The 16,429-nt window shown below is 36.8% G+C and overlaps 1 pseudogene; it reads right to left on the reverse strand.

The window, feature by feature from the left end:
- Positions 1 to 12,088: 12,088 nt before the first annotated feature.
- Positions 12,089 to 13,002, reverse strand: LOC112409306 (peptidyl-prolyl cis-trans isomerase E-like; annotated as a pseudogene).
- Between the last annotated feature and the right edge of the window lie 3,427 nt (positions 13,003 to 16,429).

The following is a 16,429-nucleotide window of genomic DNA, read 5'->3' on the forward strand; positions in this document are numbered from 1 at the left end:
ACCAAAATATACATATTTAAGATATACAGATTGCCAGCAAGCACATGAAAGGATGCTCACCATCACTAATCATTAAAGAAATGCAAATCAAAACTACAATGAGGTATCACATCACACCAGTCAGACTGGCCATAATCAAAAATAATCTACAAACAGTAAATGCTGGAAAGGGTGTGGAGAAAAGGGAACACTCTTGCACTGTTGGTGGGAATGTAAATTGATACAGCCACTATGGAGAACAGTATGGAGGTTCCTCAAAAAACTAAAAATAGAACTACCATATGACCCAGCAATCCCACTACTGGACATACACCCTGAGAAAACCATAAGTCAAAAAGAGTGATGTAACACAATGTTCATTGCAACACTATTTACAATATCCAGGACATGGAAGCAACCTAAGTGTCCAACAACAGATGAGTGGATAAAGATGTGGCACATATATACAATGGAATATTACTCAGCCATAAAAAGAAACGAAACTGAGTTATTTGTAATGAGGTGGATGGACCTAGAGTCTGTCATACAGAGTGAAGTCAGAAAGAGAAAAACAAACACCATATGCTAACACATATATATGGAATCAAAAAAAAAAAAAAAAAAGTGGTTCTGATGAACCTGGGGGCAGGACAGGAGTAAAGATACAGATGTAGAGAATGGACTTGAGGATACGGGGGGGAGGGGGAAGGGTAAGCTGGGACGAAGTGAGAGAGTGGCATTCACATATATACACTACCAAATGTAAAACAGATAGCTAGTGGGAAGCAGCTGCATAGCACAGGGAGATCAGCTCGGTGCTTTGTGACCACCTAGAGGGGTGGTATAAGGAGGGTGGGAGGGAGATGCAAGAGGGAGGGGATATGGGGATATATGTATACGTGTAGCTGATTCACTTTGTTATACAACCAAAACTAACACAACATCGCAAAGCAATTATACTCCCATAAAGATGTTAAAAAAACTTTTGGCAATAATATCAGATGGAGTAAATAGCATAATTAATGGAATCTTGTTAGTTCAATGAAACTTTAAATTTTTTTATATACAGAGAGAGTAGGGTAATAATCACAAAATCCCTATGAAGTCAAACAACATCCAGGTCTGTATTCAGGCCTAAGTATCATTTCTTCGAGGGCATATAGGCTATGGAATTCATTTGGAACAAAGGAAACAAGGAAGGGCAACCAAAGCAAGTTATTTGAAGAATAATTAAAGGAACTAAGGATATTAGGCATGCAGATGGAGAAAATCAAATAAGATATAAGAATCATCCTCTAATATCTGAAGAATTATCATAAGGACAAAATGCAGATTTGTTCAGTGTGATCCCAAGGAACAGAACTTGAAATATGGTAGAGGTCTCAGGAAAACATGATTCAGCTCACTGTAAAAACGGATTTTTTTCGTGGTCAGAGTTGCCAAAGGACAAAATAGAATGCCCTAGGACACAAGAATACTAACGTGGGTACTGGATAACTACTTAGTGAAAAAAAATTGAATGGATCATTGGATTTGGCTAATGATTTAGAGATACTTTTCTGAAGAACTTAGTGTTTTAAGTATATCCTCATACATGTGATTCAAATTTAATCATTTTGTTTAATAAATTTATTTATTTATTTATTTATGGCTCGGTTGGGTCTTCGTTGCTGCGTGCACGCTTTCTCTAGTTGCGGCGAGCGGGGGCTACTCTTCATTGCGTTGTGGTGGCTTCTCCCTGCGGTGGCTTCTCTTGCTGTGGAGCACAGGCTCTAGGCACGTGGGCTTCAGTAGCTGTGGCACCTGCACAGCTCTAGAGCTTAGGCTTAGTAGTTGTGGCGCACAGGCTTAGTTGCTCCGTGGCATGTGGTATCTTCCCGGACCAGGGCTCGAACATGTGTCCCTCGCATTGGCAGGAGGATTCTTAAACACTGAGCCACCAGGGAAGTCCCCATATTTAATCATGGAAATACTTATTCATCTATTTTCACAACTTTAATTTCAAAAACACACTGAAATGTGTTAAATATAAATATTATCCATATACCAGTATGTTCTCCTGTGCCACCAGTTATCCCATTTGTGTACCGTTCTGGCAGATGTTTTACCCAGCACATGTGTGCCACACATTCAGTTAATTGCTAGACACTGACTGACATGGTGTATCAACACAGCCCACATTCTCTGACAGACAAAAGTTCGTTGTACAATAACAAGAGAATATATAATAAAGTGTGTCCTGAAAACATAGAATTAGAGATAATTTTAGGGTGTATTTTAAGTTCTAGGTGCTGATTCTCTGGGTAAAAATTGTGATCTGTTTTGAGTTATAGATACTAATTCAATCTTGAAACCAAAATTCTCTCCCTCTACTCTTTCAAACTTCTTTAGCTGTTAATTTAAGAGAATGAAACATTTCAAGGCACTCTTTTATAGGAAAATTATCATTTGCAACTACTTATCTGTGTGTCTCAGGATATTCTGATACTGTGCAACAAAGTCAAAATACAGAACTAAATTATACATTGAGGGAGCCAGAGGAGAGCAATCAGCACACATACCCTCCAATTTCAAATGTATGATCATCAGGTCATACTAGACTCATTGACTGATTTTATAATAAGAAAATATTGTAAACATAAACATAGATGATACTTTAGGCTAGTAAAATGTCAATTATCTGTTTGGATGCTGGGGATTCTAAATAAAATTTCATTTTTAAAATGTATTTTCTGATATTTAAAAGTATATGGAAACCACTGGCATAATCATTAAGATTCCTTAAAACCTGCAAACCCATGATTCTATGTGATATAGTGTTGATTGTAAGAAAACTCTAGCTTGTCTTTACTAAGTCCTATAAATAATTTTCTAAAAAGCAACAGCCCTAACCTAAACACTCACATATTGTTTCAATACTCCACTAAGATATATATATATATATATATATATATATATATATATATATTTGAATGATGGTTTTCTCAGGGTATATGCCCAGTAATGGGATTGCTGGGTCGATGGTAGTTCTATTTTTAGTTTTCTAAGGAACCTCCATACTGTTCTCCATAGTGGCTGTATCAATTTACATTCCCACCAACAGTGCAGGAGGGTTCCCTTTTCTGCACACCTTCTCCAGCATTTATTTTTTGTAGATTTTTTGACGATAGCCATTCTGACCGGTGTGAGATGATACAGATATATATATATATTTTTTAATGCATCTCTGTATTTACAAACTTGCCTTTCCCTCAGTTCATACTTACCTATCTACAACATATAGGTTATTAAAATTCACCCTATTATAAAGTATAAGTGAGGTATAATTTAAACCTTAAATTACTATTGCTCTAATCAATTACACTCAGTTTTTATTTAGTTTAACAGAATTAAGGTAAAAGCAAGAGTGTAGCTATCTAACTTTAGTGAAACAAAACTACCTGAACCCTCTATAAAAAGGTAGGCACATAGTATTTTTAGAAAGACAATAAAAGAATACAGTATTTGAGAATGAAAATGCAAAGAAGTCAGACGCCCTTAATCTCATAGAAACAGACAAATAGGAAGTGGACTTATTTGACCAAGCGACTTTGGCTGTCAAGCAATTTCCCGTCCTAAATAGCCATCTGGCCCAGACCTCAGAGTTATCAGAATAAAATCTGAGAGCCATTTTACAGGAGAATCAAATAATATTTGGAATGAAAATTTCATTGCAAAGCAAGAAAATTTTGCAATAATTTTCTATAATGTAAGAAGACTTTTTTAGCACTTTTATTGCATAAGCAATTCTAAATAACAGAGCTTTTCTTATAATAGCATTTCTATAATAATGGTGTTTTATAACAGAAGTGCTATTATTACAGAAATGGCATTATAATAGTGGCATTATTATTGTTGAATCTCTCCTGTAACAGAATTGCTAAATAAGCCTATCTATATTAAAGAAATTTCAAATTTCTTCCTTCTCAGAGCTAAGTGTGATTTGGCCAGTCTCTTTCATATGATCATATTACAAGTAATCTTATGTGGGTTAGCCCTACATCGAAAGATATGTCCAGTTCACACAGACTCCCAGGATATCTGATATCAAACTAGGAGTCAAAATATTTGAGTTATATTCTCAGGTCTAGCATTAGCTACTGAGTGACCTTGAGCAGCATGTTGCTCCTCTTCTGAGCCTTTTTTATTCCCTATTCAAACAAAAAATAAAACAAAAACCAAGGAGATTCTTCATAACTCTCAGTGAAATCCTTCTCGTTACTAAAAAGCTCATTTGGTCCCAAATCGTAATAGCATCAATTACATATTTTTACTTCTTTGTTTTAAACACATTGATGTGCTACTTTGTAATTGTGTTATTTATTCTATTGGAGTAAATTTATATTCTCAACTTAGAAGCTGAATAAAAGTAAGAATTCCTTTTGAAAAAAATCTTCTCTTAAATGGTCGGCACAGAGCCATGAATATAATGGGTAATTTAAATTTTTTAATTAAAATGCATCTGATAACAAAGTTCTAAAAATCCAAGCTGAATCAGAAAATAACAGGGTTTCATTCTGCAGCTAGTAGAATACTATTCGAAAGCTTGAACATTTTCAGGTTGAAGTAAAGCAATAAAATATTAGAATAAGTTTGGAAGTGATTAAAAGATATAATGTTCAATAACAGTTAAAGTTCAAAAAATTGCCTCAAAAGAAATCTATGTCCACATCAAGTATATTACTATAAATTTCACTTATCATTCAATAAAGTACATATTGCTTTCCCATATATTTAGGGAGCATTCATCAAAAGAACTTTATATATGGAAAAGAATAAGTAAATTTAAGTTTATAAAATTCTACTTTTTATTAAAGATATCTTGTAATCCTTTGATGATGAGCTTCCAGCAGAGAAAAGAAAACAGGAAAGATTTTAGGTTCCAAAGGTACTGACCTTTTTAACGTTAAAATAAAATTCTATATATTTCTAGGCTGATACAATTAGATTACATCATCTGGTTAGGATATACTCTGAGAAACAGTAAAGTAAGGAAATTCAATATGCTCATATTCTCTGCAGGCATTTTTACATTTTTAGGCTGTGAAACAAAGTAGGACCCTGCAAGGCCTTCCTGGGGATAGACTCCCCCACTGCCAATGTCTGCCATCTTTTGTTTGTAGAAAAGCTTTAGCCTCCTAGGCCGTCCCTGAGTTCCAAAGAGCAAATTTAATCAGAGATGTGAGAAAATGCAGAAATAGAAGAAAGCAGTCAAGCAAGACAAAATAATAATTGTTTAGCCATAAAACAAAGTCAAGGACTTTTAGTTCCTTTTCAAGGGCTATAGATAATATCCTGAGCCATATTCCTGAGTTGTTTTGCAGATACTAAAACCCCCATCAGGAGGAGGAAGTTGACTGCATGCTGACCACCAGCATGTAGACCTCAAGATTGGTTGGAACTAGAAGGTTGATGATTGAAATTCCTAAAACCTTACCCTGTTATCTCACCATCAACCAATCAGAGAATTATGCACAAGCTGCTCATGTACCCTGTGACCCTCTCCCTCACACTGTCTTTAAAAACCCTTCCCTGAAAGCCCTGGGAGAATTCAGATCTTTTGAGAATGAGTTGCCTGTTCTCCTTGCTTGGTACCCTGCAATAAACTCTGTACATTCCTTTGCCACAACTCCCAGTCAGTGGATTGGCTTTTCTGCGTGTCAGGTGAGCAGACCCAAGTTCAGTTTGGTAACAACTGTCATGAATGGTTTCAGTGTGTATTCTGATAAAATGAACTTATCTTATTATTGACTGCAAGCTGAAGAAAGTTTAGTTAGTGTATATATATTCTCTCTCTCTCTCTCTCTCTCTCTCTCTCTCTCTCTCTATATATATATATATATATATACACACACATATATATATATAGGTGTATGTGAATAATATATATGTATGTATATGAATATAACACACACACACTCACTCACTCTACTGGCACCAAAGAAATAGAGTTTTTTGGGGGACAACACCATGCCATATTTATTCATCATAATGAATGACAGCCATCTGGAGCTATCATTTTTTAAAAATTTAAGACATTGTAAAAAAAACGGTAATAGCATTTTTAACCCAAGAAGTTCAAGAAAAAGAACAAAAAGAAGAGAGGCTGGAGGATGAGGAGGAGAAGTTAATGATTATTTTTAATAAATCACTAAGAGACAGACTCCAAGCAGGAACTCCCTGGGTTCCACTCTGGACAAATGTTCACATACACATAATCCACTTACTAAAGCCTGTTAGCTCAATATCAAAGAAACAATGTGGAAGTTTCAAAGTATTGGGGTTTGGTCTTCGGTGAGATATTTATCTTTCCTCTCTTCCAAGAGGAATTGAAGTCTAAGGTTGATTAAACACCTTCTTGTGTGCCAGATCCCATTCTAGGTGTTTGTTTGACATGTTATTTAACCTTTACTGCTCTCAGAGGTTATTATTATTGTCATTATTATTATTAATATTATTTTCAAACAAGGAGACTGGATGCACAGATGAAATCAAGCCACTTATCTACAGTCACACAGAGACTACGTGACAGCCTTACATAGGTATATTGGTCAAGGGGTGGGAGGACTAGGACTGGATGGATTAATGCAAGCAGATTCATCCTGACTTTAAAGGAGTTTCTCTCAATGGAGCAGCAATATTCTTGAGAAGAGCCATGTGATTTAAGAAAGAAAAGGCATCTTAAATATCACCAAACAAAATTCTTTTATTCCAAGGATAACACTAACTGTAGGAAAGATATCCTACCCAGGGTCTGAGCCCAGACTTGAATCTTCTGTTTCTGTCCCCCAATTCGGATCTCTGTTCTCTACAGTTCGGCACCTCTCCCTGGGCAGCACATATTATCACTTAAACTAGTTCTCCCTGCTCCTTAGATCATGATAGACAGAAAGCTGGTTTTGCAGTCTTCCTCCAATAAAAAATAATACTAAACTGAGAAAATGCTTTTACAGGAGGCACTAAGTGGAATCATCTTGGAAGAAAATCACTTGACTACTTGTAGCCTCAGGCACTTGTGCCTCAGGTAAACCAAAACAGCCTTTTCTTTGTAATCATACTGCACCATTATCTAGTACAGGAGTTTTAGAGTATCTAGTAGAGGAGACTCAGTTTGTCTTGTGCCATGTCCCCCTTCTCAGATAGTGTTTTTAAATTCATGAAAGGAAATACATACATAGAAAACCAAATATATTAAAATTTTGATATCAAAACAGTCTTTTAACTGCTTTGAGATATGATTAACATACAAAAAGCTATAGATATTTAATGCATTCAACTCAATGTGTTTGGAAATAAGTATACACTCATGAAACCATCATCACTATCAATGCCATAAACTTATCTATTAAAAGATAAAATTTCATTCTTTATTACTTCATTAACTAACAATATCTAGCAACAATTCTAATAACATTAATTTAGAATAGTAATGAAGGTAAATCATTTTTGAGTTATCCATAATAATTATAATATGAAAATATCAAAGATTTCTATTAAGGCTAAAGTCATAAGTACTACAAACACCACTGTGGCTTTTTGCCAAGTTTCATAAGTAAAGGAAATGTTAAGTATCATTACAGATTAGTGAAAATAAAGATGCAATTTCTGTTCTCTGAGTTTTACACACATACCCATTGTGAACTCCAGATTCTAAAATCCCCCTGATTCTAGGAAAAGTTGGTGTGATAAGGTGATTGGAAAAGAAAAATACTGGAGGTTTTATTTAAGTTTCTAGAATATTGACTCACACACAAAAAAGTAGAATTCCTATATCCCCCCCAAATCTCAACTGCTCATGGCATAATGTCCTTGTTCCAAAAGTTACGTTTTATAGTCAACATTTAATAAGGGGTCTCATGAGACCAATGTTTGAAACAACTGAAATTTCTCTTAGAGGTAGAATCTTTGCACTCTATAGCTTCTAAATATCCAGAGGAAAGGGGAAGAAATGGGAGGGAGGAGTGTGAAAAATTGGGAATGAGTTGATTTTTTTTTTTAATCAGGCAGCACACGAAGGCAAGAAGGGTTTGAGGGTAATAAAGTCAATTAGTGGATCAAAGGATAAGAAGCCACATTTTGAAATAAAAGAGTGATAATTTTAAGCAGTAAGAGAGAGATTAGAATAGAGAAGTGATAATGCTATGCAGTTTAGATAGATGTTGGAAAACTGAATAGTAAAAGGGGGAAAAAAAAAACACCTCTACAAAAACAGCTGCCTAAATCAATCATCCCTTTATTTGTGGATCCTCGTTACAGAGATTTTGATTCACTAGTTTATCTTTGTATACTCTTGTTATCATTCGCTTTGTGGCTTTCAATCTTATTCCTCAATTAATTGACTTCTCTCAAATTGCTCTTTCTTCTTTATCATACATAATAAACAACAATCCTAGTTTTCTTCCTCATCTACTTATTCTATTATTTTCCCCACATAGACTCCAAGTCAAATGTTACTTATAAATAATTTTATCCCCCAATTACTAGTTGTTCATTAGCACTCAGCCTCTTGTATGCACAGTGTCAGTTCACCGTGCAAAAGATAATAAAACATGTGGAAATTCCTCAAACTATGTAGAGCTACATATTCTTGACCTCTGGAATCTGTAGGTACCGTCCAGCATCCAGCAAAACCTCACAGGAATGAGCCCAGGATAAGAAGGGATGCCCTCTGACCACTAGGACCTGAGAGACAAACTGTGGACTGTGGGCAAATCAACATTCTGGACTTCAGGTTCCTCACTTGCAGAATGGGAATAGAATCTAAATAATTCTTTAGAATAAAGAGGTTATGGGCTTCCCTGGTGGTGCACTGGTTGTGAGTCCGCCTGCTGATGCAGGGGACACAGGTTTGTGCCCCGGTCTGGGAGGATCCCACATGCCTCGGAGCGGCTGGGCCCGTGAGCCATGGCCGCTGAGACTGCACGTCCGGAGCGCAACAGGAGAGGCCACAACAGTGAGAGGCCCGCGTACCAAAAAAAAAAAAAAAAAAAAAGAATAAAGAGGTTGTAACTTATTACAATGACTACTTGTATGCATTTCATATTTCTTCTATTTGGGCTTCATCAAGCTTCTTCGATCTGTGGGTTTAGTATATTTATAACATTTTTGATGATTATTCCTTCAAATATTTTTGAGCTCTATCATCTATTTTGGAGAGTCCAATTACATGTATATTAGACTACATGGTATCATTGCCCCTTTTGTCATTAATATTCTGCTCTTTTTTTCAGTCTTTTTCCTCTCTGTGTTTCACTTTAGATGGCTTGTATTGCTGTGTTTTCAAGCAATAGATCTTTCTTCTCTAGTGTCTAATCTACTGTTAATTCCTGCCAGAGTGTTTTTCATTTCAAATGTTATATTTTTCATCTAGAGGTTTCAGTCTTTTTTATATCATCCTTTTCTCTACTTGTCATGTTCATGCTTTTCTTTCCCTTTTTAAACATATAGATTTTATTTATAATAACTGTTTTAAAACCCTTGTCTGCTAATTTTACCATCTCTATCATTTCTCAGTCTGTTTCTCCCAGGTTAATTTTCTCCCAGTTACAGGTCATCATTACTTATTTCTTTGCATGCTTGATAATTTTCCACTAGAAGTGAGACATGTTACTTTTTACTTTTCTGGGCTCTCGATTTTACTGTATTCCTTTAAATATAGTTGAGCTTTGTTCTAGGACACAATTAAATTATTTAGAATCAGTTTGATTCTTTGAGTCTTGCTTTTCAGCTTTGTTTAGTATGGGTTCTGGGAAGCCATTAGTTTAGGGCCAATTTGGATCCACTATTAAGGCAATACCATTGTGAGGACTCTACTCAATGCCTCACATGTTAGGGTTCTTTCCATTCAGGCTGTAAGAGATGCAAAACTATTCCCAGACCTATGTGAGCTCTCAAGATTGTTCTGCCTGCTCCTTCCTAGTGGTTCCTTCTCTGGTTTCAGGTAGTATTCTTACCTACCTGCATAGATCAGTACCCACCAAAGACTGAGGGGGACCTCTCAGTACATTTCCTCCTCTGTTGTATTTTGCCCAACTATTTCTGGCTGTCTTGGGCTCCCCAACTCTTGCTGAGCTGTCTCCTCAACTCAGCAAGACGAGCAGGTTCTGTTTGGATTGACCTTACCTGGTCTGCATCCTGAAAATGGCCTCCAATCAATAAGCTGGGAAAATCACAGGGTTCTCTTCAATGTTTCCCTTCTCTCAAGAATCATTAACCTGGGGCTTCCCTGGTGGCACAGTGGTTAAGAATCCACCTGCCAATGCAGGGGACAAGGGTTCGAGCCCTGGTCCGGGAAGATCCCACATGCCATGGAGCAACTAAGTCTGTGAGCCACAACTACTGAGCCTCTAGAGCCTGCAAGCCACAACTACTAAACCTGCGTGCCACAACTACTGAAGTCTACGTGCCTAGAGCCCGTGCTCCGCAACAAGAGAAGCCACCATAATGAGAAGCCCCTGCACTGCAACGAAGAGTAGCCCCCGCTCTCCACAACTAGAGAAAGCCCAGGCACAGCAATGAAGACCCAATGCAGCAAAGAAAAAAAAAAAAAAAACATTATCCTGTGCTGCCTGTTGTTCAAAATTTGGAAACCATTGTTTCATGTATTTTGTCCAATTTTTAGGTTAGTATTTTGTCCAATTTTTAGGTTAAGATGAAAGGGTAAACCTATTGCCTGTCACTGTATTTTTGGAAATTGAAATCCTGACTTCTATGCCCAGCATTCCATTTGAATCCTGAATAAAATAGTTCCTTCTCTGAATTTCTAACAAAACTAAAACAAAACAACCCAACATATATCCTAAATCCCAATATTTTTTTAAAAAATAAGGTAGTAGCAACAGAAATGCAAAGGAATGAAATACAATGCTGGCATTAGGAGACAGAAGTTCTACTCCTGGGCTTTAACTAGAATAAGGTATTTGGGGGAAACTAATCTGGTTTAAATCCATATTTGATATATTTTAAAGTGAGATTTCACTGTATGATTAAGCATACCAACTGGAAAGTAACACTTTAAGGTGTTCATTTTTCTTGAGAGGATGAGATATTTAGAGACAACACTGCTAAATATTTTCTTAGTTCTGGGTGTTTATATGAGTCAATAAAGTTGATCTATTCCCTCTGTATAAGTGTAACAAATATCAGGCAAACACAAACACATGAGTTTGTATATTGGTAAAACTCCGTACAGCAAAATGGAGTTTTGCAAGTAGGCTTTGTACTATAACCTGCTATAGCCACATCACCAAAATTCAGTATAATGCAGAGATTACAATTCTGGTGTAGGGCTAATGGTTTTAAAGCCCACTGCTATCTCTTACAGCTGTGTAATAATGGGCAAGTTGCTTCTCTGAGCCTGTTTCACTATATACAAAATGGGGACAGTAGCATTATTTGGCGGAGGATTAAATACGATCTTGTATGGAATCTGAACTTTATATAGTATCAGCCATATATTATTGTCAGCTTTCACTCTCTCTCATAAAGTCTCACCAAAGCCATCTTTTTTTTATCTTCTACTCCTGATTTTACAAGATGAGGTCAGAAATTCAAATTATGACAACAGACAACATAAATTTTCTTTCCTTAAGAAGAAATTATATTATTTCTAAAAAATATTGTTTTGAATAGAAAATCAATACTTCATAATGAATCAGCTTCTGCAGTGTTCAGATTATACTTACCTTTTCATATAATATATGTGACAATAACAAAAAGAATTCCCATAAGAACCTTTCTCAATTTCCATAACAGTTACAGAAACACCACTTAATAGGTAAATTTTAGAAAGGAGTAGTATATATTTTCTTTTTTTTACAAAAACTATATTTTACCAAGGAAAACGTCTAGGAGTCACATTGGTGGACCCAGGAGAGGCCCTGGCCTGGAAAGGCCATGCACAGCCGTCCACGGTGGGGAGGGCGGCACCCGGGCCCATGGCCACACTTGGGGAAGAGCCAGAGGAGGCCCAGGCCAAGCCTGCAGAGGAGCTGCCCCATGCTGACCCTGAGGAAGGGCCAGGACACAAAGCCCTGCTTGCTGCAAATGGGACACCTTGACTGCTGGTTCCCCGGGCTGACAGCTGCCCTCTCACATGTACTCCCCACAGTCGGAGATGATGACTTTCTGCTTGGATTTCCCGTCCTTGCTGCCCTGGGCCTCAATCGGCCACAAGACGTCCAGGCCGTCCGTGACCTCCCCAAATACCACGTGCTTGCTGTCCAGCCAATCCATCTTGTCACATGTCAGGAAGAACTGGGAACCGTTGGTGTTTGGGCCTGAGTTGGCCATGGAGAGCAGGCCTGGTCCCGTGTGTTTGAGAATAAAGTTTTCATCGTCAAACTTCCTCCCATAGATGGACTTGCCCCAGTGCCCTTGTGGTTGGTGAAATCGCAGCCCTGGCACATGAACTGGGGGATGATATGGTGGAAGCTGCTGCCCTTGAAGCCAAAGCTCTTCTCATGGGTGCACGGGCAGCGGAAATTCTCTGCTGTCATGGGAACGACGCCTGAACCCAGGAGCATGTGGATTCAGCCTGCTGGCTTGTTCTCAGTCTTGATGTCCGTGTACACCTGAGGGTTTGACTGGGCTTTTTTTACAGCGGGCTCTGCCTCCTGGGTTTCCACTTTGGGAGGCTCTGTCCCTTCTTCTTTATTCTCCTCAAGAGTCTTCCCAGAAAACTTCTTCAACCAGCCATCCTCGGACCAAACTGGTCTGGAAGAGCCTTCCTTAATCCTTATGGGTTTTGCCAAATTGACACGAATTGTGCATATAAACAGCTCAGGTTCATTCATGTTGTCTACAGCTGCTGCAGCATCCTCTGCCAACTCAAATGCAACAAAAGCAAATCCTCGGTGCTTTTCTGTTTCCTAATCCAGGGGAATCTGGATATCTGTGCTGTCTCCAAAAGGGATAAAAGCAGCATGAAGAACTTTGTCATCTACCTCCTCTGCAAGTCCGCAACACTCGCTTGGTAGTGGCCATCTTGCTCTCACCAAGGAGTAATATTTTAAAGGAGGTTTTGACAGTTTTGTCAATGTATTTATGTCATCTTCTGTCATGATAGTGGGTCTACAAAATTATTTTATAATTATTTTATGATAAAACAGCATGCTTATAATCTAGTGTATGCCTTCATTATTTGTAAAATCTTCCCATTATATGTAGGTTTAAAAACCAAAAACTTCTTGTCACTTATTTTTAACTAAGAGACACATTAAATACCAGCTTTCTTGAACATAGGAAAAATGTAAAAATATGGTCTGGGAACACTGAAGAGGATGATAAAAAAAATTTAGGGGAAATGAGATTTTATTTAGCCTCTTAAAATTTGATCCAAATACAGATCACTATAAATAGCAATTATTTAATTATGTAAGAATAATTATTACATAGGATCTCAAAGTAAATAATTTTGCTCCTACCATAAAATATTATTTGTCTCTGGATTTCAATACTTAGAATCAAAGTCCACAGATCAGCAGGTTAAGAAAACACATGCTGTATATATTTACAGCTATAACTTGCATTACAAGAGAATTAAAAAGAAATGAAGAGGTGCTTGAAGATGGCGGAAGAGTAAGACGCGGAGATCGCCTTCCTCCCCACGGATACACCAGAAATACATCCACACGTGGAACAACTCCTACAGAACTCCTACTGAAGGCTGGCAGAAGACCTCAGACCTCCCAAAAGGCAAGAAACTCCCCACGTAACTGGGTAGACTATAAAGGAAAGACTTTTATGGATTAATCTCTTCTAAGTGATATATGTGATACAAATGATTAGCATTAACTGATCTTCTTGAAGAATGTACTGGTATAATTCATTATAATGGCTTCGAAGTGCAATTAGTGAACTATAGTGTAAATGACACTGCTGTTCATAGTCCTACCCATAAGAGTAATTATATTTTGAAAACTACTTAGTGAAAAATTGATTGAATGAGTCCTGTGGGCATAGATAATTGAGATAAAAATATGTAAACAAAATGCCTATTAATAGGCTTTATGGCACATTTATATATTTACATGGTTTACTAATGCAAGATTTTATAAATGGAATTTTTAAACTTTTCTTTTTAAGTAGATTTCTAACATAGAAAAACTGGATTTATATATTTCATTTAATAAAGCTAAACTATTTCTCTAAATACAATGTAATCATGTTTTTAACTGGATGAAAAAAGAGAGAATGTCCTATTATAATGACAAAGTAAGCAAGAAATAAAAGATCAAATTTCAAGTCTTAAGAAATAGGATAATCCTATTTATATTTTTATACTCCAAGTAAAAGGAAAATCATAGTAGGTGACACTATATCATAACCAAGAGCCCACAAAATATAAATCAAAATTACTCTATATCTATAGGATATAAAATAATAACTCAAAAATATTTTCATTGTTTATTTAGGTACTACACTATCATATTGGTAAAAATACATGTTATGAATTAATTCTTAATCTAAAGGTTTATTGTTCTAATATCAAAAAGACATATAAATATATATGTACCCTATATTCCATATTTACAAAGGTATAATTTTACATATGTATATGTGGATACACACACACACAGGAGTACTAGACTGTGAGATTATAGGTTTGATTTCTAGCTCATAGAGATTAATGGTTTAAGTTTCAGCTTTATATCTAGGCAGTGGAACAATATACGACAACTGAGGACCTGAGATGACTCTTGTAAAATGAACATATTGCACTGTATGATATCTAAAGTGCCATGAGACAGGACTCTGTGGGTGAAACTTAGAAATTAGCCAGACTTACTCTTATTCATATTCCATATATCTTATTAGTCAGCCCTGAGCTAATTTGATGAGCTGCAGTTTTCTCAGTTGTTAATGGGAATGTGATCATATCTACCCCATGGAATTATTGTGAAGATCATGTGAGACAAATTTGAAATTAACAGATATTGTTCTTGGCCCACAGAAACTATTCAATTTCAGCTATTGTAGTTGTCTGTAAACTCTAGCTTACACTAAATTATGCTGAAGTAACAAAAAAAGCCCAAATTTCAATAACTTAAAACAACAAATGTTTATTTTTGCTCACATTATTTATCATTTGTGGGTTGGCTACAGCTCTGCTCAATATCTTCTTTTTTTTTTTTTTTTTGCGGTATGTGGGCCTCTCACTGTTGTGGCTTCTGCCACCGCCGAGCACAGGCCAAGCGGCCATGGCTCACGGGCCCAGCCACTCCACGGCATGTGGGATCCTCCCGGACCGGGGCACGAACCCATGTCCCCTGCATCAGCAGGCGGACTCCCAACCACCGCGCCACCAGGGAAGCCCTCAATACCTTCTTCATTGAAGAACCCACATTGAAGGAACAACTGCTAATTTAAACATGTGGTCTCACCTAGAGGGAAAAGAGTAATACACAGCTGCAAAATGGCTCTTAAAGCTTTCGTTAGGAAGGAAGTGATTCACATCATTTTCAACACAACACATTGACCAAAGCGAATCTCATGCTAAGCCTGACATCAGTGGGATAGAAAAGTATAATTCTCTAGCAGGGAGGGGCCAGTTGGAAAGGGCAGTAGATAATTTTGAGACTATACAACCTATTATAATGTCCTTCAGTCCTTTTGAATCCAATTACCCCTGCGGCCATCTGCTCTGTAGAAATATGTGTGATGCATCTCTGTTTCCACTCATATATACTTACATACCAATATGCAGTAAATGTACATTTTATGTATATTTACATAAAATGTACACCTTTCTTGTAACCTTAACTCTGAAAATTAAATAGGTTCATATGCCTAAGGACCAAAAACAAGCAGAACTTAAAGACTGATTATCATGACATCATGCGTGGATGGCTAACATTTATTTGCTTCGCAACTATTTGGAAATGGGAAAGAACCAACAGGTTTTACAGCAAAATCTTGATTAATAAAATCTAGTTGTTACTCTCAATTAAATATGTGTGTATATATTTATTTGTATGCTACCATTTGTTTATATTTTACTATGCTACCCTGCACGGCTTTGACTTTCAGGAAATATATAAAATGAAGCCAACAACAAGAGATGCTTCTTGCATCTCTGAATGTCACATCTTAGTGCTTTTTGTAAGCCAATCAAAGGCCCTTCATCTTGCCTGCACTACTGTTGATATCAAAATGCTTAAATTCTGTGACATTGGTACAAGTTATGGTTTAGAGTATTTTACCACCACATTCCTAGTACCTGGGACAGTATGTGGCAGGAGGAAGATACTCAACAGTGTTGATGAGTAAATGAATAAGTAACTGAATAGATATTTTATTGGCTGCTATGATTAACATATTTTTTATCTTAGTTCCTAAAAGAAAGGACCTTTAATTAGTTATATTGCAATCCAAAGAAAAAGCCATTTAAAGACGTATAAAATGCTTATTT

Source organism: Neophocaena asiaeorientalis, unplaced genomic scaffold (genome assembly GCF_003031525.2).
Source record: "Neophocaena asiaeorientalis asiaeorientalis breed wild unplaced genomic scaffold, Neophocaena_asiaeorientalis_V1.1 scaffold505, whole genome shotgun sequence".
Taxonomy (NCBI): domain Eukaryota; kingdom Metazoa; phylum Chordata; class Mammalia; order Artiodactyla; family Phocoenidae; genus Neophocaena; species Neophocaena asiaeorientalis.